This window comes from Trichomycterus rosablanca, chromosome 10, assembly GCF_030014385.1.
Source record: "Trichomycterus rosablanca isolate fTriRos1 chromosome 10, fTriRos1.hap1, whole genome shotgun sequence".
In the NCBI taxonomy this organism is placed as follows: Eukaryota; Metazoa; Chordata; class Actinopteri; order Siluriformes; family Trichomycteridae; genus Trichomycterus; species Trichomycterus rosablanca.
In genome coordinates this window covers 7,216,517-7,240,382 of record NC_085997.1, presented here as the reverse complement: position 1 = coordinate 7,240,382, position 23,866 = coordinate 7,216,517, and the positions used below count along the sequence as shown (strand labels likewise).

The 23,866-nt window shown below is 38.6% G+C and overlaps 5 non-coding genes across 5 annotated transcripts; 2 read left to right on the top strand and 3 right to left on the bottom strand.

Annotated features, from left to right (window-relative positions):
- Positions 1-65: 65 nt before the first annotated feature.
- Positions 66-138, bottom strand: trnaa-agc (transfer RNA alanine (anticodon AGC)). The gene has a single exon. It is a non-coding gene; the product is annotated as a tRNA-Ala (tRNA).
- Positions 139-15,686: 15,548 nt separating this feature from the next.
- On the bottom strand, positions 15,687-15,759 carry trnaa-agc (transfer RNA alanine (anticodon AGC)). Its single transcript has one exon. It is a non-coding gene; the product is annotated as a tRNA-Ala (tRNA).
- Positions 15,760-17,284: 1,525 nt separating this feature from the next.
- On the top strand, positions 17,285-17,357 carry trnaa-agc (transfer RNA alanine (anticodon AGC)). Its single transcript has one exon. It is a non-coding gene; the product is annotated as a tRNA-Ala (tRNA).
- Positions 17,358-21,170: 3,813 nt separating this feature from the next.
- Positions 21,171-21,243, bottom strand: trnak-uuu (transfer RNA lysine (anticodon UUU)). The gene has a single exon. It is a non-coding gene; the product is annotated as a tRNA-Lys (tRNA).
- A 2,541-nt stretch (positions 21,244-23,784) lies between these two features.
- trnal-aag (transfer RNA leucine (anticodon AAG)) lies at positions 23,785-23,866 on the top strand. Its single transcript has one exon. It is a non-coding gene; the product is annotated as a tRNA-Leu (tRNA).

The window sequence follows — 23,866 nt, the reverse complement described above, 5'->3', positions numbered from 1 at the left end:
AAGCACTTTGTTGTTCTACAATTACTGACTGTAGTCCATCTGTTTCTCTACATGAATTTAAAACCTGGAGAATGCGGGCATCGATCCCGCTACCTCTCGCATGCTAAGCGAGCGCTCTACCATTTGAGCTAATTCCCCTGATGAAGGACCCTCCTTTACCCTTTGTAAATTGTAATGTACTAACAGAGCATTGATGCTGCATTATGAAAGGGCCAAAATAGTGCAGGATATACCAACTGTTTAGTGCAGTGCAATAACAAAGCGGCTCCGTGAAGCAAAAACTAAAATTATGATGCATGTAATTCAACATAAAATATGTGGGTATTAATATCTAAAACTCAGTGCATTATTAGGCTACACATAAATATAGATTTAAACTGTCTTCTATTTACTACAGTCTGTTTGAAACAGCTGGGCGTACAACTATTTGGTGTGGAGAACATGTTACACATACAGTGTGCTATTATTTCAAGCTGATGAAGTACATGCTATTTTACTTACAAACATCTCACAAAGTACAAATTCTTCATCATTCTAAATAAACCACGTAGTACGGGACACTACCGCTTACCTAATGCAGTAAGAAGCAACTCGCCCAAACAGGGACTTGAACCCTGGACCCTCAGATTAAAAGTCTGATGCTCTAACGACTGAGCTATCCAGGATCTCGAACTTACTTTAATCCTCACAAGAATGTGACTTAAATTACAAACTTTAACATACGTTGTCCTGTAAAACTTCAATTTATATAAAATGTTTTTATTTCTGTTTCGGCTCTCTTGAAGGCGATTATATCAAGTTTTAGGTGAAGTATGTTGCTGCTTACACACACAACGAAAAACATCTCAGGAGGAAAATTTTATGTTATGTGCATTTATATGTGGCAAAATAAAAAAAATCTATAAAAATCAAATTGAGTTAGCAAAGAACCTTGAATTATACTAAAGGGTTCTTCAAGTAGAAACAGTTCTAGCAAGAACACAAAAAACCCTAAAGAAACACTTCTTAAGACTTAGTCTTAGTTTTTTATTATTTCAAATGCCATTCATTATTTCAAATGCCATTAATAATTTATAATCACTGATTTGTGAGATATCAGCAGTAGTAGGTCATGTTTAACTGGTTTAATATTGTTTAAGCGCTGATTATCGGCTGTTTTTCGTGAGTATGTTGGGCGGTTTTCCATGCATTTTGGCTTAATTTGAAATGCGCAATCTGGCAACCCTGGTTGAAGCGTTCATTCATATTTTGGAGCGATGTATGTTTGTATGCTACAACCCCTGGCAAAAATTATGGAATCACCACTCTTGGAAGATGTTCTGTCAATTGTTTAATTTTGTAGAAAAAAAATAAATCACAGACATGCCACAAAACTATCATTTTTCAAAATGTCAACCTTCTGGCATTAAGAAACAATAAAAAAAAGAAACAAATATAATAGTTGTGGTCAGTCACAATTGCTTTTTTTAGATCAAGTAGAGGAAAAAAATATGGAATCACTCAAATCTGAGGAAAAAATTATGGAATCACTCTGTAATTTGCAGTTTAAAAACAAAACATCTGCAGCAGATTAGATTTGCTAATTATTCTTCAGTTTAAAAAGAGTGCTTACACCTCGGAGAGCTGTTGCACAAAGCAGATTGTCATGAATCATGGTTCCAACACAAGATATGTCAGTTGAAACAAATGAGAGGATTATAAAACTCCTTCAAGAAGATAAATCATTGTGGAATGTCGCAAAAGATGTTGGTTGTTCCCAGTAAGCTGTGTTTAAAATCTGGACCAAGTACAAACAAAATGGGAAGGTTGTAAAAGGGAAGCATACTGGTAGACCAAGTAAGACATCAAAGCATCAAGATAGAAAACTTCTTGAAAACAGAAAATGCACAACAAAACAAATGAGAAACAAGTGGCCGGAAAGTGGAGTCAATGTCTGTGACTGAACTGTAAGAAATCACCTAAAATAAATGGGATTTACATACAGAAAAGCCAAACAAAAGCCACCATTAACACCTAAAAAGAAAAGAACAAGGTTAAAGTAGGCTAAAGAAAAGCAATCGTGGACTGTGGGTGACTGGATAAAAGTGATCTTCAGTGATGAATCGCGAATCTGCATTGGGCAAGGTGATGATGCTGGAACTTTTGTTTGGTGTCTGTCCAATGAAATTTATGAAGATAACTGCCTAAAGAAAACATGTTAATTTCCACAGTTGTTGATGATATGGGCCTGCATGTTGGGTAAAGGCACAGGGGAGATGGTCTTCAATAAATGCCAAAGTCCACATTGAAATTTTGGACACTTTTCTTATTCCATCAGTTAAAAGGATGTTTGGTGATGATGACTTCATTTTTCAAGATGATAATGCATCTTGCCATAGGGCAAAGGACGTGAAAACTTTCCTTCAAGAAAACATATAATGTCAATGGCATGGCCTGCAAATAGTCCGGATCTCAATCCATTTGAAAATCTCTGGTGGAAATTGAAGAAAATGGTCAATGACAAGGTTCCAACCTGCAAAGCTGATCTGGCAACAGCAAGAGACAGTTGAAGGCAGATTGATGAAGAATACTGTTTGTCATTAGTTAACTCCATGCCTCAGAGAGTTTAAACCATTATAAAAGCCAGAGGTGGTGCAACAAAGTAATAATGGTGCAGTGTTTTCTAATGATTCCATAATTTTTTCCTCAGATTTGAGTGATTCCATATTTTTTTCCTCTACTTGATCTAAAAAAAAGCAATTGTGACTGACCACAACTATTATACTTGTTTCTTTTTTTATTGTTTCTTAATGCCAGAGGGTTGACAGTTTGAGAAATGATAGTTTTGTGGCATGTCTGTGATTTATTTTTTTTCTACAAAATTAAACAATTGAAAGAACATCTTCCAAGAGTGGTGATTCCATAATTTTTGCCAGGGGTTGTAGAATATAAATAACATCTTTTACAAACTGCTGTCTATTTACATTGACATTTTCTCTTCTGTCTAAACCTTGAAATTGGGTTTGTAAAAGTAAGCGATATTGTGGATAATATATTTAATGAGCTGAACTAACTGAGAGAAGCGCTAACGGTGGTGGAAGAGTCTAAAAGGGTTTGGAACATAGTCGTATCATCATAGCAGTACAACACAGTTTTGTCCGTAGCATCCGAAAATATCCAGAAGCTAATATACAAAAAACATTTATTTTAATACACTTACCTTGTTGAAAAAAGTATGACCACATTTTCTAAACAAACACAGTATCCGCTGCTGCAGTCTCTACACAAACTTTTCTGCACTGAAATCGCAAGGACACATTTTATGGATATTACGGTAATGCACGGAAAACGCGTCATACAGTCATGCAAGCACATACAACAGTGTGTGAGTTTACACTAATCAACCATAACATTAAAACCACCTCCTTGTTTCTACACTCACTGTCCATTTTATCAGCTCCACTTACCATATAGAAGCACTTTGTAGTTCTACAATTACTGACTCTAGACTGCTCACTCTGTTCTTCAATGGTCAGGACCCCCACAGGACCACCACAGAGCAGGTATTATTTAGATAGTGGATGATTCTCAGCACTGAGAATCAGGGCAGTGGTTCATTATTCCTGGTTCAATCGATTAAGACTCCCATGAAGTCACCCAAATGTCAAAGCATCCCCACACAATCACACTTCCACCACCTGGTGGTATGATGGATGTTCTTATTGTTTCTTATTATGGAATACATTCATTCATTCACTGCCTGTTTTATCCTGGTAATGATCACTGTGAGTCTTTTTTTCAAAAAAACTTCAAAAACTAAATAAAAAAGATAATAATATAATTTCAGTTATATCAATAGCAGTGATCAAACTAAGAAATAAAACTCTGATGCATTTTAATATTGTAGCATTATAAGTTCATGTGTTTCTGTCAAAACAAAACAAAAAAGGTATGTAAATAAAACTGTTTAAGAGTAAATAGGGCGTTAATGACATGGTAACAGACTGGCCTAAAGATTGATGCTGCAACGAATTTCGCCTTAATTTTATCATTTCAGATTCCGAGTTGCTGCCAAATGATCATAATGTTTCTGCACTGGAGAATGCGGGCATCGATCCCACGACCTCTCGCATGCTAAGCGAGCGCTCTACAATTTGAGTTAATTCCCCTTACGAAGACTCCACCTTTACTAATGTACTAACAGAGCATTGATGCTGCATTATAAAGTCAGGGTGCAAGTGTTTAAGCTCAGACTCAGCTTTATAGTCATTCTACTGTATTATATAATACAATATTAACTGTATTCATATTATTCAATCTTGTGGACGATTGAATAGCCTACAACAAGCACAAACCGGGTTTGAGTTCGTAACAAATAATCCAGTCAGTTAAAAAGCCAACAAGAAGGCTGTACCTAATACACTCATACCAGAGAAAACACACCCTAACATGCTAGTGCCGTTACAGTGCTAACAATGGTCCATCCAAAAACATTAATTGGTCAGTTGGAGTGCTCATATGGGGCTCCCTTTCTATTGATATATGATTTACAGCCTAGTGACAAAGTGTACAGTGCAGCAAATGGGTTACAGATTAAGGAGTTAGTACAAATCTCTGGGTAAGGTCATAGCCTCCCATGGCTTCTCCTACCACTCCTATGCAGATGACACTCAGCTCGTTCTGTCATTTCCTTTTTCAGACACACAAGTCTCAGCTCGCATCTCAGCATGTCTGCGAGATATCTCACAATGGATGTCAGCTCATCATCTAAAACTTTATCCCAGCAAGACAGAGGTGTTGCTTATTCCTGGAGATCAGTCTCCAACCCAGGACCTAGTCATTTCTCTGGATGACTCCCAGATCAGACCATCTGATAAGGTAAGAAGTCTTGGTGCTGTCCTGGATAACCAGCTGACCTTCTCTCCTTATATAGCCAACATGACAAGATCGTGCCGGTTCCTCCTGTACAACATCAGGAAGATTCGGCCATTTCTCTCCAGGAAAGCTACCCAGATTCTGGTCCAATCACTTGTAATCTCACGGTTGGACTACTGCAACTCCCTCCTGGCAGGAGCTCCCATGTCCACTATTAAACCCTTGCAGCTCATTCAAAATGCAGCTGCCCGTCTGGTTTTTAACCAGCCCAAACACTGCCACATCACCCCACTGCTGCGTTCTCTTCACTGGCTTCCTGTAGCTGAACGCATTCAGTTTAAAAACTGATGCTCGCCTACAAAGCCAAAAATGGACCAGCCCCAAGCTACCTTCGCGGTCTAATCAAACCCCCGCTCTGTACCACGCAACCTCCGAATCACTAGTCTCGCCCGACTTGATCCTCCACCCAGGACTAAAGGAAGACAAGCATCAAGGCTCTTCTCTGTTCTAGCACCCAAGTGGTGGAATGGACTTCCTCTGTCCGTCCGAACATCTGAGTTTCTTGCTGTCTTTAAAAAACGATTAAAAACCCACCTTTTTACTAAGCACTTAAGCTGACTTGTACATATTTACTAACATTTTTTTTCCATTTCCAAAAAAAAAAAACCCACTTTTGTTCTAACAGGTTTCAGCAGATTTGTGTTCTTTGACTAGGGCTGGGTATCGCCACCAATTTCCTGGATCGATTCGATTCCGATTCACCAGGTCCCGATTCGATTCGATCTTCGATTTTCGATCCAATTTCGATTCAACACATTTAGGCATATTTGAGTTACATTAACAGGTTTTGTTTACATATGTACAGATGTTCAGAGAACGAATGTGATAATTGTACAAAGAACACTCATTATTAAAAATATTTGTGTATTTTGTTTACATAAATAATTAATCCAAAACAGAAAACAGTAACATTCAACAGCCAGGTGTATGTTTACATTACATTTACAATGTTGTAGCATGTCAGACAAATGAAATAATAATAAAAAATGAATGTTACTGTTTTCTTCCATTTGTCTGACATGCTACAACATTGTAAATGTAATGTAAACATACACCTGGCTGTTGTACAGCTTATGCCAAGTTTACACTACACGACACTCTGATTAACACGTGGTCACTGTAATGTTCACACTACACGACTGATCGGCGATGGGGAGTTTTACACTACACCATCCATCACCAGGGGGAATCACAGGCGAGCTTCTCTGGTCTCCAAAACTACGTTTTGTCACGAAAACACACGTGAGAAGTCAAGTCAAGTCAAGTCAACTTTATTTATATAGCGCTTTTTACAATAGACATTGTCTCAAAGCAACTTTACAAAATCCAGGACCAACAGATACAAAAACCCCTGTTGAGCAAGCCGAGGGCGACTGTGGCAAGGAAAAACTCCCTGAAAATTACAGGAAGAAACCTTGAGAGGAACCAGACTCAGCAGGGCCCATCCTTCATGGGTGGCCTGGAGGATACTTTAAATAAATACACGATTTACACAAATCATACAAACACAGAATTAAATGATCTAAAAGTCATAACTGGTAATAAATAGATAAATAAACAATTAAATAATAATAGAGTTGTTATCCACTCTAGTCTTCAATAAAGTCTGTAGTGATTTCTTGTCGTTGCAATTACTCCAGACCAGTCACATCTGACAGGAGAAGCATCGTTGTCCCGGCAGTCTCGACTTCAATCCTTAACCTCGGCGGGTAAACAGGTTTCCATCAGAATGCCCTCGGGGTAAAACAACAGAGAATGTAGTTAATAATGTACAATGCTAGTTGACAAACAGTTTTACAGAGAGTTTTAGACTCCGGCAGCCCTAATTATTACAGCATAACTAAAAGGGAGAGCGAGCAGGTAACAAGGTCATGAAGGCTTTCACAGGACATCAGCGCCCATCTCCCCACCGTCACCAAACCTGAGTGATCGGACAAGAGAGGCAGAACGACAGCAACCCAACATCCCTGATCACCACAAGTTTCTATGACCAAGAACCCCCAAGCTCTGCGCCTTTGTCTATACTAATCAAAAGCCTGAGAAAATAAATATGTTTTCAGTCTAGACTTAAACATTGAGACTGTGTCCGAATCCCGAATAGAGGCAGGAAGATTATTCCAGAGTTGTGGAGCTTTGTAGGAAAACGCTCTTCCACCAGCCGTGATCTTTTTAATTTTAGGAACTATAAGTAACCCTGCATCTTGTGAACGAAGTGGACGCGCTGGGCTGTAGTGATTAATAAGTTCACTCAGATACTGTGGAGCCAGACCATGTAGCGCTTTATAAGTTAGTAAAAGTATTTTGTAATCAATGCGAAATTTAACTGGCAGCCAGTGTAGAGATGATAGAACAGGAGTAATATGGTCAAATTTTTTAGTTCTAGTTAGCACTCGAGCTGCTGCATTTTGAACTAACTGGAGTTTGTTTAAGGATCTACCAGAGCATCCAGTTAGAAGAGCATTACAATAATCTAACCGAGAAGTTATAAACGCATGGATCAGTTTTTCGGCGTCATTAACAGATAGTATATTTCTTATTTTAGAAATGTTACGCAAATGATAGAAAGCAACTCTAGTAATATTATTAACGTGTGTATCAAATGAGAGATCTGAATCTATTGTGACACCTAAGTTTTTTACATCTGGGCTGGGAGTAACAGAGAACGTGTTTAAGTTTAGCACCAGGTTAGACAATTTGTCTCTTGCAGCTTTAGAGCCAACAAGTAAAACCTCTGTTTTATCTGAATTAAGTAAAAGAAAATTACACGACATCCAGTTTTTTATGTCGTTTACACAATCTTCTATCTTACTGATTGTGTCAGTATCATTTGGTTTGGCTGATATATACAGCTGTGTGTCATCTGCATAGCAGTGAAAGTTTATGCCATGTTTATGAATAATTTCACCTAGTGGAAGCATATAGAGTGTAAATAATAGCGGTCCCAGTACCGACCCCTGTGGAACACCATACTTTACTTTTGTAGTTTCCGAGCATTTATTATTTACATAAACGAATTGAGAGCGGTCAGTCAGATATGATTTAAACCAAGAGAGTGCGAGTCCTTTAACACCTACTGTATTTTCTAGCCTCTCCAGTAAAATGTTATGATCGACCGTATCAAACGCTGCACTAAGATCTAATAGAACAAGAAAAGAGACACATCCATTATCAGAAGACATTAACAACTCGTTAACTACTCTAATTAATGCGGTTTCGGTACTATGATTGGGTCTAAATCCTGATTGAAATTTTTCATGAATACAATTTTCATTCAAATAAGAACATAACTGTTTGGAAACGACTTTTTCTAATATCTTTGAGACAAAAGGAAGGTTTGAAATTGGCCTATAATTAGCTAGTACATGTGGATCAAGATTAGGTTTTTTAATCAGGGGTTTAATAACAGCACTTTTAAACAATTTAGGTACATATCCAAGGCTAAGGGATGCATTGATTAATGTAAGCAGGGGCTCTACAATAGCTGGGAGTAAATCTTTAAGTAAACGAGTTGGAACAGGATCGAGTATACACGATGATGACTTCGATGATTTAATCAACACAGTTAGTTCATTTTGGGAGATTGGATTAAAGGAATTTAGTTGGATTAACTCGTTACTATTATCACCACTGTTATCACCAATGCTGCTCGGAGTGAGTCCATACTTAACATTGGCAAGTGACACAATCTGACTCTGAAGTCGTATTTTTTCTATCTTGTCATTAAAGAATTTTAAAAAATCATCGCTGGTACAGTCAGGCGGTATATTAGATTCAGTTTCATTAACGTTTTTAGTTAATTTGGACACTGTCTCAAAAAGGAATCTGGGATTGTTTTTATTTTTCTCTATTAGGGATGAATAATATAAAGATTTAGCTTTTATAAGTGCATGTTTATACTCAGTTAGAGCATCTTTCCAAGCAATCTTATACACTTCTAGTGTAGTGTGACGCCACTTGCGTTCTAATTTCCGTGCTGCTTGTTTAAGTGCGCATGTGTGGTCATTGTACCAAGGAGCAAGTTTTTTCTCCCTAATCAGTTTAGTTTTGAGTGGGGCTACGTTATCTAAGGTTGTGCGCAGTACGGTCTCTAGGTTTTGAGTTGCCTGATCTAGTTCTTTAGGTTCTGATGCTGATATATTTGGTAATTCTGGTAGGCAGTTTATGAACGCTGCTGCAGTTGCAGATGTAATAGTGCGCTTACATTTAAAACGATTTGGTTGCTGTATATTATTGGACAGGGACACTTCATAAATTAGTAGAGAGTGATCAGAGATTAAGTCATTCTGTGGTATAATTTCCAGGTTGTCTATGTTTATACCATAAGTAAGTATTAAATCTAAGGTATGTTTACAGCAGTGAGTGGGTCCTGTTACATTTTGGGTGATGCCTAAGGATTCTAAAATAGAGTCAAACGCAATTTTGAGTGGATTACACTTATCCTCATAATGAATATTAAAGTCACCAACAATTAAAGCTTTCTTAGTTGATAAAACTAATTTAGAAAGAAAATCGGCAAATTCGTTAAGAAATTCTGAGTAAGGACCAGGGGGTCGATAAACAGTAACCAGCTTAAACATACTAGTTTTATCAGATGAACATTTATTGGTTATGTCAGAGATAAGAACTTCAAACGAGTTTGTTATGGGAGTTGATTTTACAGTAAGACCTATGTCTTTATCATAAATTGCGGCTATTCCTCCACCACGACCGCTAAGACGTGGCTTATGTTCATAACTGTAACCCGGAGGAGATGCTTCATTTAAACCTAGATACTCATCAGGTCTAGCCCAGGTCTCGGTTAAACACAGGGCACTAAGACAATTATCTGTAATTATTTCATTTACAATTACTGTTTTGCATGCAAGTGACCTGATGTTTAGAAGTCCTAACTTTAGTTTAACTTTACTAGGGTTTTCATGATGCTCATTTAGATTAATTTTAATTAAGTTATTATGACATACTTTTTGATTTTGTTTTGGCTTACACCTGCCACGGTAAACAGACACAGTCTCAATGGTTTGTGACCTAAGGATTCCAGGTGACGTCCGATGGCGACTCGCAGACAGTCGGTTAGGCCTGTTAGTCTGCTGCCTGGTCTTGGCTCTGGATAGTCATTTAACACTATCTGCCGCTACAGTGATGAAAGGTTTAATGATACCACGTCCAAACATGCACATCAACAAGTAGCGAGCAATCAAAGTTTGTGCGCTGATGAAATAAATGAATCTGAGTGGATTTGGCAACACGAGCAGCATGGATCGTTCTGTAGTGAGTTGGAGGTTAATAAATATTTTGTTTTGTAGAGAACGATCTCGCGTGTGCTGATGTATTCTGATAGAAACTATATTGCGCTCCACCACCTGTTTCCAACCTCTCCCCTGTGTTTCCCCTCGCTGTTTCTCACATTGATTGAGAGCCGAGTTTTGATCGCAGAGCGAACACCGAGTTCCTCCCGAATCCAGAGCCGAGCGAAAATCAGTGCAAAAAGTTGTGTAGTGGTCATAACTTGAGCTTCTGCCATGCTAAACTGATGTGCAGGTCAGATCTCGTTGCATGAAAAAACAGTGGCTGGTCACGCGAAATTAAAGGGGGTAACAATAGTAATAGATTTCCGTGTGCACCGTAAAAAGGGGCGTATTTAAAAAAATCTATCTCGCATTTATATGAATCGATATCGGATCGTTCAAATAAAGATCGATTAAAATCGAAAAATCGATTTTATAAACCCACCCCTATCTTTGACTGTTGTTTACTAAAACTTGAGAAATGAAATGTTTACTATGGAAGCACTTCTGTAAGTCGCTCTGGATGAGAGCGTCTGCTAAATGCAGAAAATGTAAAATGTAAATGTAATTAGAGATTTAAACTGTCCTCTATTTACTACAGTCTGTTTGAAACAGCTGGGCGTACAACTAGTTGGTGTGGAGAACATGTTAACACATACAGTGTGCTATTATTTCAAGCTTATCAAGTACATGCTAGTTTACTTACAAAAAACTCACAAAGTACAAATTCTTCATCATTCTAAACAAACCATGTAGTACAGGACATTACCGCTTACCTAATGCAGTAAGAAACAACTCTCCCGAACAGGGACTTGAACACTGGACCTCAGATTAAAAGTCTGACGCTCTAGCGACTGAGCTATCCAGGCTCTGCAAGAAACCTCAATCCTCACAAGGACATGTCCACAAGGATGTGACTTCAATTACAAACTTCAACATACACTGCCTGGCCAAAAATAAAAGTCACCAAAAAACCCTTAAGAAACACTTCTTAGTACTACATACATCAGTTGTATACCACAGAGGTCAGCATGCGATGAAACTTTGATAGTAGATTCAAGATTCAAAGTAGCTTTATTAATAACAGACATTTATTTATTTATTAGTAACGGACATCGTTTTACTTTCTAACTGTGTTCATATTATGCTATCTAGTGAACGATTTAATAGCCTACAATGAGCACAAACAGGGTTTGAGTTCTTAATAAATAATAAATAATCTTAATAAATAATCGAGTCAGTTAAAAACCCAACAAGAAGGCTGTACCTAATACACTCATACCAGAGAAAACACACCCTAACATGCTAGATCTGTCTCGCGTGTGTAAACATTATTTGGTCAGTTGGAGTGCTCATATGGGGCTCCCTTTCTATTGATACATGGTTTACAGCCTAGTGACAAAGTGTACAGTGCAGCAAATGGGTTACAGTCAGTAAATTTACCAAACATAATAATTTGTGAAAAGATTAAGCAGTTTGTACAAATATTAGTCTGTGTGGGGTGGGAGTGGCGTCAACAGTGTCCAAGCTAGACAGAATGGTTTTAGCAGTCTAAGGCACTGTGACAACTCATGCTTTACACAAATTTATGTCTTTAACCCTCTACCATACATAATAATGTGAAAAGATTAAGCAGTTTGTGCAAATCTTAGACCATGTGGGGCGAGGGTGGTATCAATGGTACCCCAGCTGGTCAGGATGGCCGAGCGGTCTAAGGTGCTGCGTTCAGGTTGCAGTCTTCCCTGAAGGCGTGGGTTCGAATCCCACTTCTGACAGCTCATGCTTTAAACAAATTTACATATTTAACCCTCTACCATACATAATAATGTGAAAAGGTATGCCATTAATAATTTATAATCACTGATTTGTGAGATATCAGCAGTAGTAGGTCATGTTTAACTGGTTTAATATTGTTTAAGCGCTGATTATCGGCTGTTTTTCGTGAGTATGTTTGGGCGGTTTTCCATGCATTTTGGCGGGCTTTTAAATGCGCAATCTGGCAACCCTGGCTGAAGCGTTCATTCATATTTTGGAGCGATGTATGTTTGTATGCTAGAATATAAATAACATCTTTTACAAACTGCTGTATATTACATTGACATTTTCCCTTCTATCTAAACATTTTTGGAATTGGGTTTGTAAAAGTAAGCGATACTGTGGATAATATATTTAATGAGCTAAACTAACTGAGAGAAGCGCTAACGGTGGTGGAAGAGTCTAAAAGGGTTTGGAACATAGTCGTATCATCATAGCAGTACAACACAGTTTTGTCCGTAGCATCCGAAAATATCCAGAAGCTAATATACACAAAGTTTTCTTTAAAAAATAAACTTATCTTGTTAATAAAGTATGACCTCAAAATCAAAACAAACACAGTATCCGCTGCTGCAGTCTCTACACAAACTTTTCTGCACTGAAATCTCAAGGACACATTTTATGGATATTACGGTAATGCGCTGAAAAACGCGTCCTACAGTCATGCAAGCACATACAGCAGTGTGTGAGTTTACACTAATCAACCATAACATTAAAACCACCTCCTTGTTTCTACACTCACTGTCTATTTTATCAGCTCCACTTACCATATAGAAGCACTTTGTAGTTCTACAATTATTGACATGACCCCCACAGAGCAGGTGTTATCTAGGTGGTGGATCATTCTCAGCACTGCAGTGACACTGACATGGTGTTGGTGTGTTAGTGTGTGTTGTGCTGGTATGAGTGGATCAGACACAGCAGCGCTGCTGGAGTTTTTAAATACCGTGTCCACTCACTGTCCACTCTATTAGACACTCTTACCTAGTTGGTCCACCTTGTAGAGACAGTCAGAAACGATCGCTCATCTATTGCTGCTGTTTGAGTTGGTCATCTTTTAGACCTTCATCAGTGGTCATAGGACACTTCCCACAGGGCGCTGTTGGCTGGATGTTTTTGGTTGGTGGACTATTCTCAGTCCAGCAGTGACAGTGAGGTGTTTAAAAACCTGCAGCGCTGCTATGTCTTATCCACTCATACCAGCACAACACAGGAGAGTCCTGACCATTGAAGAACAGCATAAAAGGGGGATAAAAAAGCATGTTGAGAAACAGATGGATTACAGTCAGTAATTGTAGAACTACAAAGTGCTTCTATATGGTGGAGCTGATAAAATGGACAGTGAGTGTAGAAACAAGGAGGTGGTTTTAATGTTATGGCTGATCGGTGTACAGTGTATCACAAAAGTGAGTACACCCCTCACATTTCTGCAAATATTTCATTATATCTTTTCATGGGACAACACTATAGACATGAAACTTGGATATAACTTAGAGTAGTCAGTGTACAGCTTGTATAGCAGTGTAGATTTACTGTCTTCTGAAAATAACTCAACACACAGCCATTAATGTCTAAATGGCTGGCAACATAAGTGAGTACACCCCACAGTGAACATGTCCAAATTGTGCCCAAAGTGTCAATATTTTGTGTGACCACCATTATTATCCAGCACTGCCTTAACCCTCCTGGGCATGGAATTCACCAGAGCTGCACAGGTTGCTACTGGAATCCTCCTCCACTCCTCCATGATGACATCACGGAGCTGGTGGATGTTAGACACCTTGAACTCCTCCACCTTTCACTTGAGGATGCGCCACAGGTGCTCAATTGGGTTTAGTCTATCACCTTTACCTTCAGCTTCCTCAGCAAGGCAGTTGTCATCTTGGAGGTTGTGTTTGGGGTCGTTATCCTGTTGGAAAACTGCCATGAGGCCCAGTTTTCGAATGGCGGGGATCATGCTCTGTTTCAGAATGTCACAGTACATGTTGGAATTCATGTTTCCCTCAATGAACTGCAGCTCCCCAGTGCCAGCAACACTCATGCAGCCCAAGACCATGATGCTACCACCACCATGCTTGACTGTAGGCAAGATACAGTTGTCTTGGTACTTCTCACCAGGGCGCCGCCACACATGCTGGACACCATCTGAGCCAAACAAGTTTATCTTGGTCTCGTCAGACCACAGGGCATTCCAGTAATCCATGTTCTTGGACTGCTTGTCTTCAGCAAACTGTTTGCGGGCTTTCTTGTGCGTCAGCTTCCTTCTGGGATGACGACCATGCAGACCGAGTTGATGCAGTGTGCGGCGTATGGTCTGAGCACTGACAGGCTGACCTCCCACGTCTTCAACCTCTGCAGCAATGCTGGCAGCACTCATGTGTCTATTTTTTAAAGCCAACCTCTGGATATGACGCCGAACACGTGGACTCAACTTCTTTGGTCGACCCTGGCGAAGCCTGTTCCGAGTGGAACCTGTCCTGGAAAACCGCTGTATGACCTTGGCCACCATGCTGTAGCTCAGTTTCAGGGTGTTAGCAATCTTCTTATAGCCCAGGCCATCTTTGTGGAGAGCAACAATTCTATTTCTCACATCCTCAGAGAGTTCTTTGCCATGAGGTGCCATGTTGAATATCCAGTGGCCAGTATGAGAGAATTGTACCCAAAACACCAAATTTAACAGCCCTGCTCCCCATTTACACCTGGGACCTTGACACATGACACCAGGGAGGGACAACGACACATTTGGGCACAATTTGGACATGTTCACTGTGGGGTGTACTCACTTATGTTGCCAGCTATTTAGACATTAATGGCTGTGTTGAGTTATTTTCAGAAGACAGTAAATCTACACTGCTATACAAGTTGTACACTGACTACTCTAAGTTATATCCAAGTTTCATGTCTATAGTGTTGTCCCATGAAAAGATATAATGAAATATTTGCAGAAATGTGAGGGGTGTATACTCACTTTTGTGATACACTGTATGCGTGGCTTTCCTCCGGGTTTGAAAATGTGCCAGTAGGTGTAATTGCTGCTCTAAATTGCACCTGTATGTGTGAGTGAGTGGATAAATTAGTGTGTGATGCTTTGCGATGGTTTGACGCGCCCTGTCCAGGGTGTATTTTTGTCTCGAGCCCAGTGTTCGTGACACTGGACCCACGCTTGCCCTGTAATGCTGAATATCAATACAGGCAAATGAAGCGCATTTAAAAAAGCTTTAAAGCATTCTTAAAAAATGATCAGGCCAACCTTTTTAAAAAGTAGATCCCGATGACCTGTTGACTGAAATAGTAGATCCCAAGCCACAGAAGTGTGGGCACCAGTTTTACATTGGCTACGGTTTAAAAAGACGTACCAAGAATGGCCTGTAGATGGCGCACTGTAGTCGTTTTTAAAAGCAAGCCAATTATGCCACCGAACTTAAATATGTACAATACTTTATAATGTATCAATTGTAACAGTATCAAATAATAAAACATTATAAAAAATTATAAGTTTATGCGTTTCTGTCAAAACAAAACAAAAAAGGTATGTAAACAAAACTGTTTGAGCGTAAATAGGGCGTTACTGACATTGTAACACGGACAGACTAGCCTTATGGTTAATGCTGCAAAGAATTTTACCGTAATTTCATCTTTTCAGATTGCAAAATGATCATAATGTTTGTGCACTGGAGAATGTGGGCATCGATCCCACTACCTCTCGCATGCTAAGCGAGCGCTCTACCATTTGAGCTAATTCCCCTTACACAAAACTTTCCTTTACCCTTTGTAAATTGTAATGTACTAACAGAGTGTTAATGCTGCATTATAAAGTGAGAGTGCAACATGTTAAAGCTCACGTACTCTTTTCTATATTATGCATTGTTTTTCATTAAAATGTTATGTGCATTTATATGTGGCAAAATAAAAAAATCCATAAAAATCAAATTGAGTTAGCAAAGAACCTTAAATTATACTAAAGAGTTCTTCAGTAGAAACAGTTCTACCAAGAACACCTAAAAGAACCCTTAAGAAACACTTCTTAGTGCTACATACATCAGTTGTATTCCACACAGGTCAGCATGCGATGAAACTTTGCTCGAAACAGACATCGTTTTACTTTCTAACTGTATTCATATTATGTCATCTAGTGGACAATTGAATAGCCTACAACGAGCACAAACAGGGTTTGAGTTCTTAATGAATAATAATTAATCTTAAAAAATAATCCAGTCAGTTAAAAACCCAACAAGAAGGCTGTACCTAATACACTCAGACTAGAGAAAACACACCCTAACATGCTAGTGCTGTTACAGTGCTAAGAATGATCCACCCAAAATCATTATTTGGTCAGTTGGAGATCTCATATGGGGCTCCCTTTCTATTGAATTTTGGTTTACAGCCTAGTGACAAAGTGTACAGTGCAGCAGATGGGTTACAGTCAGTACATTTACAATACATGATAATGTGAAAATATTAAGCAGTTTACGGGTTCGAATCCCACTTCTGACAGCTCATGATTTAAACAAATCTACTTCTTTAGAGGACACAGCCATCAGGGAATACAGTTTTCATCAAAGGGTGAACATGGTCTGCAACAATGCTGAGGTAGGTGGTACGTGTCAAAGTAAATTCCACATGGATGCCAGGACCCAGGCTTTTGATCTCTGAGAAACTGAATCATGTATTCATCCTGATCTTGCTCTGTTTATTGTTGCAGCTCTGCTGGAGGGTTATTTTTTTGGTGTTTGTGGTGGTGGGGTCTTTGTTCCCATTTTGGTTTATTTAGTATATGATGTACATTACATCCATTTAAATATGTACTTAAATACTTAAATATCCATTTAAGTATGTTTATTCAGCGTCCATTTACATTGTTACAGCAGTATTTTACGACAAAAATGGAAATGTTCACATTATTGAAATGGATGTAAAGTACATAATTTACTAAATAAACCAAAATGGGAACAAAGACCCCACCACCACCACCACCACCACAAACACCAAGAAAATAACCCTCCAGCAGAGCTGCAACAAGAACAGGACAATCTCCTACAGGTCCAACAAAATCAAAGAAAAAATGCACTTCATAAAAGACCTCACATTGTTCGTCCTAAAGGCTAAGATCAAGGTTTTAAATAAACTGAGTCTGTGATGGTTTAAAAACAACGCATAATATAGAAAAGAGTACGTGAGCTTAAACACGTTGCACTCTCACTTTATAATGCAGCATCAACACTCTGTTAGTACATTACAATTTACAAATCCTAAAAGAAGGTTCTGTGTAAGGGGAATTAGCTCAAATGGTAGAGCGCTCGCTTAGCATGCGAGAGGTAGTGGGATCGATGCCCACATTCTCCAATGCCAAAACATTATGATCACTTAAGGGCAACACATAATATGAAAGTCGTTGCTCACTGAAATGCTGCTTCAAACATTAGGTCAGTCTGTAAGTTCTACAGCGACAGTTATGCTCTATTTTTACTCAAATCGTTTGGTTTAAAGACCTTTTTTGACTTGTTTAAATTGACAAATATAGCGCCCCCTAGCACCCCTGGCTGTATTTGGAAAGCGCTCCCTGACTTCTTTTATTTGTTTAAGAAATCTCTTTCTTTGTGGTAATGTAAGGATTTAAAAGGGCCACTACTTATCAGTACTTATGGTTATTTTATATTTAAGCTATACTCTTATTTAAACTGAAAAAACTACTTCAATTACCCTATATACAGTATATATGTGGTACTAACCTTGCACAAAAAAAACACCATTTACTAACACCATTTACAGTAGCTGTACTAACATTATCCCTGACTCACATACCAAACTTGTATACGTTAATAATACTTAAACAAATTAACTATTTACTCATTTACACAATCATTAATATGCATTTCAAACCCCAATATATTTTACAAAAATGTTATAATACAGATTCACTCAAATTACCATCAGTAATATTCAAAACATTATCAATCTCTCCTAAGTTAGGTAAATAACTAACTAAAAAAAGGGTACCCAAAATTACCGTTGCAGGCCTGATCCAACCTAATAGTCCCAATCAGCACAGATCACGAAGTATATTTGGTCGGTTGTGGTGGAGCTGTCCACGTTCTTTGTTTACATGGATGAAACAGAAAAAATCCCCCAGTCTTTTTCCTTTTGATCTTGGATGAAACAATCAGAGTTTATCCGATGCTTTTAATCCACTGTAATCATCACAGCTGCTGAGGAAGCGTACTGCCTTCAATGTCCATGCACGAAAACTCAAGAGACGAAGTTCACGGCTGATACAGCATAAACAATGTCACTAATCGACTGCAAGATGTTAATATAAGACTCACTGTCCGTTTGTCTTAATGCATCAAGAGAGATAAATCCTAAACAGGTGTTTTACCCGCTTACATGACACTTGTTTCACATCACGCTATTTTCTCCACTTTTTTCTTCTTTTCCACCCACTTTCTCCCGCTCTTTTCCCGACCTGTGACAGTTCATGCTGATTGGCTTAAAAATAAATCAAGGGAGGGCTATACATACACTTTACTTTAAACAGCATAAAACAACCAGAACATTATTTACAGAACAAATAAGAACAACTTATTTACTAGATATAAATTAACATAAACAAAATATTAGTTATGCCCAAATTTTAATTGGGCTACACAAACACACAATAACTTATAATTCTCCAATTTTGAAATGTCTCGGAGTTTTATCTGAAATGACTTTTTGTTAAAGTAGAGGTACGTGACTTTTTAATGGTTTTTCTTCTGGTGAAACTGCTTCATAGAAGATGAACAGCTGAAACTCACGACATTCCCTTTAAAATGCAGCATCAACCCTTAAGTCAGTCTATCAGTGGTACAAAGACAGTTTTGATTGGGTTTAGATCGTCCTAAAGGCTGTGATAAATAGAGTCTGTGATGGTTTAAAAGCAAGGTATAATACAGAAAAGAGTATGTGAGCTTAAACACGTTGCACCCTCACTTTATAATGCAGCATCAACGCTCTGATAGTACATTACAATTGACAAAAGGCTAAAGGGGGTTTTAAAGGTGCTTTAAAGGTGAAGGCTGTTGCTGTTTACACACAAAGAAAAACATCTCTGGAGGAGAATTTTGCACGATTGTTTTCCAGTCATTAAAATGTAATGTGCATTTATATGTGGCAAGAGAAAAAAAAATCCATAAAAATCAAATTGAGTTAGCAAAGAACCTTGAATTCTACTAAAGGGTTCTTCAAGTAGCAACAGTTCTACCAAGAACACAAAAAGAATCCTTAAGAAACACTTCTTAGTGCTACATACATCAGTTGTATTCTAGAGGCGACCGAATCACAGCCGTGATGTTATTCGCGATAACACACTCCCTCTCGTGTTCTATTGCTTGATTCTAACGCAATATTAACTGTATTCATATTATTCCATCTAATGGACGATTGAATAGCCTACAACAAGCACAAACAGGGTTTGAGTTCTTAATAAATAATCCAGTCAGTTAAAAACCCAACAAGAAGGCTGTACCTAATACACTCATACCAGAGAAAACAAACCCTAACATGCTAGTGCCGTTACAGTGCTAACAATGGTCCACCCAAAAACATTATTTGGTCAGTTGGAGTGCTCATATGGGGTTCCCTTTCTATTGATATATGATTTACAACCTAGTGACAAAGTGTACAGTGCAGCAAATGGGTTACAATCAGGAAATTTACCATACATAATAATGTGAAAAGATTAAGCAGTTCGTACAAATGGTGGTGTCGATGGTACCCAAGCTAGTCAGGATGAGGTCTAAAACGCTAAGTTCAGGTCACAGTGTCCCATGAGGCGTGGGTTTGAATCCCACTTCTGACTGCTAGTGCTTTATACAAATTTATGTCTTGAACCCTCTAACATACATAACAATGTGAAAAGATTCAGCACTTTGTACAAACCTTTGGCCATGTGGGAGTGTTGTTGGTAATTGGCATTAGGACCTCGTAAGCATGTCAGGATGGCCGAGCGGTCTAAGGCGCTGCGTTCAGGTCGCAGTCTCCCCTGGCGGCGAGAGTTCGTATCCCACTTCTGACATCTCAAGCTTTATACCAAGTTACTTCTTCAGAGTCAACAGCCATCAGAGAATACAGTTTGCATGAAAGGGTGTACATGGTCTGCAACAATGCTGAGGTAGGTGGTACGTGTCAAAGTAACATCCACATGGATGCCAGGACTTTGGTTTTTGATCTCTAAAAATGTGAGAAATTTAAACATGTATTCATCCTGATCATAAAGTATGTTTATTCAGCGTCTATTTACATTGTTACAGAAGTATTTTACAATTGAAATGTTCACATTATTTAAATGTATGTAAAGTACATTGTATACTAGCTGTTTACTTTTTTCCCTAAGTAAAAACTGTCATTACCTCAACATGTCATTACCAACACATAACTTCTTGTGATGGTAAAGACACTTAGTGATGGTAATAACAGGTTTTTAGTTTCACCATCACTATCTTGTTATCTCTTTAATAATTAAAGCTAATTAAAGCTAAATAAGCATAATGGTTTTATTATACAAGGAAACATTAATTTTCACTGATTAGTCAATATGGCCCACAAGATATCAGCAGAGATCCAAAAAAATATCAGTAATTACATGAAAAAGAAAAGGTAAGTTTAAAGTAATATCACAACCTTCAAAATGGGAACAAGGGAGCATCGTAAGGGGAATTAGCTCAAATGGTAGAGCGCTCGCTTAGCATGTGAGAGGTAGCGGGATCGATGCCCGCATTCTCCAGTGCAGATACATTATGATTATTTAAGGGTATCATGTAATATGAAACTCGTTGCGGCATCGCTTAATGAAACGCAGCATCAAAAATTATGATCAGGATTTAAGTGAGTCTTTAAGGCAACAAAAAATATGTGGGTATTAATATCTAAAACTATCTAAGCCTATTATTAGGCTACACATAAATATAGATTTAAACTGTCCTCTATTTACTACAGTCTGTTTGAAACAACTAGTTGGTGTGGAGAACATGTTACACACACAGAGCGCTATTATTTCAAGCTTATCAAGTACATGGTATTTCACTTAATAACATCTCACAAAGTACAAATTCTTCAACTTTCTAATTAAACCATGTTGTACGGGACATTACCGCTTACCTAATGCAGTAATAAACAACTTGCCCAAACAGGGACTTGAACCCTGGACCCTCAGATTAAAAGTCTGACGCTCTACCGACTGAGCTACCCGGGCTCTGCAAGTTGCTTTAACCCTCACAAGGACGTGACTTGAATTACAAACTTTAACATACGTTGTCCTGTAGAACAGTTCCAGCAAGAACACCAAAAAAAACCCTTAAGAAACACTTCTTAGTACTACATACATTAGTTGTATTCCACACAGGTCAGCATGCGACATCGTTTTACTTTCTAACTGTATTCATATTATGCCATCTATATTACGGTGGCCCGCTGAGTTAAAACACAATAACATTTACAAAACAAACAAAAGCTGACAACACAACAACAATAAGGAAAAACACGAATATATTAAGAGACAACACAAATTCTTTAAGGTGGAACGCAATTACATTAAGGGAGAACACAACGAAATTAAGGAAACACGAATACACACTACACTACATCTAGTGGTCGATTGAATAGCCTACAACCAGCTCAAACAGGGTTTGAGTTATTAACAAATAATCCAGTCAGTTAAAAACCCAACAAGAAGGCTGTACCTAATACATTCATACCAGAGAAAACACACCCTAACATGCTAGTGCCGTTACAGTGCTAACAATGGTCCACCCAAAAACATTATTTGGTCAGTTGGAGTGCTCATATGGGGCTCCCTTTCTATTGATATATGATGTGGTGTCAACGGTACCCAAGCTAGTCAGGATGCGGTCTAAGGTGCTGCGTTCAGGTCACAGTCTCTCATTGAGGCGTGGGTTTGAATCTCACTTCTGACAGCTCATGCTTTATACAAATTTACATCTTTAACCCTCTACCATACATAATAATATGAAAAGATACAACAGTTCATCTAAAGCTTAGTCCACATGGGGGTGTTGTGGGATTGGTATTAGACCTTTGCAAGCAGGTCAGGATGGTTGAGTGGTCTAAGGTGCTGTGTTTAGTTTGCAGTTTCCCCTGGAGGCCTGGGTTCGAATTCCACTTCTAACGTTTTACATTTACATTTTCTGCATTTAGCAGACGCTCTCATCCAGAGCGACTTACAGAAGTGCTTCCATAGTAAACATTTCATTTCTCAAGTTTTAGTAAACAACAGTCAAAGAACACAAATCTGCTGAAACCTGTTAGAACCAAAGTGTTTTTTTTGTTTTTGTTTTTTTGGAAATGGAAAAAAAATGTTAGTAAATAAGTACAAGTCAGCTTAAGTGCTTAGTAAAAAGGTGGGTTTTTAATCGTTTTTTAAAGACAGCAAGAGACTCAGATGTTCAGACAGACAGAGGAAGTTCATTCCACCACTTGGGTGCTAGAACAGAGAAGAGCCTTGATGCTTGTCTTCCTTTAGTCCTGGGTGGGGGCTCAAGTCGAGCGAGACTAGTGGCTCGGAGGTTGCGTGGTACAGAGCGGGGTTTGATTAGACCCCGATGGTAGCTTGGGGCTGGTCCATTTTTGGCTTTGTAGGCGAGCATCAGTGTTTTAAACTGAATGCGTGCAGCTACAGCTCAAATTAACATCTTTAACCCTCTACCATACATAATAATGTGAAAAGATTTGTTTCAAGATTGTTTCAAAGTTATTGCATGTTTGTCAATTAAAAAAATTAATAAAGATCTTTAAACTAAACGATGAATGAAAATAGAGCGAAAACTGACCTCATTTTTGACGCAGCGTTTCAGTGAGCAATGACGAAACGAGTCTTACATTACGTGTTGCCTTTAAATGATCATAATGTTTCTGCATTGGAGAATGCGGGCATCGATCCCGCTACCTCTCGCACGCGAAGCAAGCACTCTACCAATTAAGCTAATTCCCCATATAAAGAACTCGCCTTTACCCTTTGTAAATTGTAATGTACTAACAGATCATTGATGCTGCATTATAAAGTGGGGGTTCAACGTGTTTAAGCTCACGTACTCACGTTTATCGCAGCCTTTAGGACGAACTGAACCAAATCGTAACTTTGTACCACTGACAGACTGTCTTAAGGGTTGATGCTGCATTATGTAGGGGCCAAAATAGTGCAGGATATACCAACTGTTTAGTGCAGTGCAATAACAAAGCAGCTCTGTGAAGCAATAACTAAAATTATGATGCATGTCATTCAACATAAAATATGTAGGTATTAATATCTAAAACTCAGTGCATTATTAGGCTGCACATAAATATAGATTTAAACGGTCCTATATTTACTACAGTCTGTTTAAAACAACTAGTTGGTGTGGAGAACATGTTACACATGCAGTGTGCAATTATTTCAAGCTTATCAAGTACATGCTATTTTACTTAGAAATATCTCACAAAGTACAAATTCTTCATCATTCTAAACAAAGCATGTAGTACGGGACATTACCACTTACCTAATACAGTAAGAAACAACTCACCCGAACAGGGACTTGAATCCTGGACCCTCAGATTAAAAGTCTGATGCTCTACCGACTGAGCTATCCAGGTTCTCAACTCATGATGTTTACCAGTTTGGTGTAGCTTGTGCTCCATCACAAGTGTGGTGACTGCACTTGCAACCTCTTTGACTTCTATTGGAAAATGCAGGTAGAAATTGCATACGTAGTTGCTCGTTTCGATCTGCCCCTTACCCAGTGGTAGTGTGGCCGAGCGGTCTAAGGCGCTGGATTAAGGCTCCAGTCTCTTCGGGGGCATGGGTTCGAATCCCACCGCTGCCA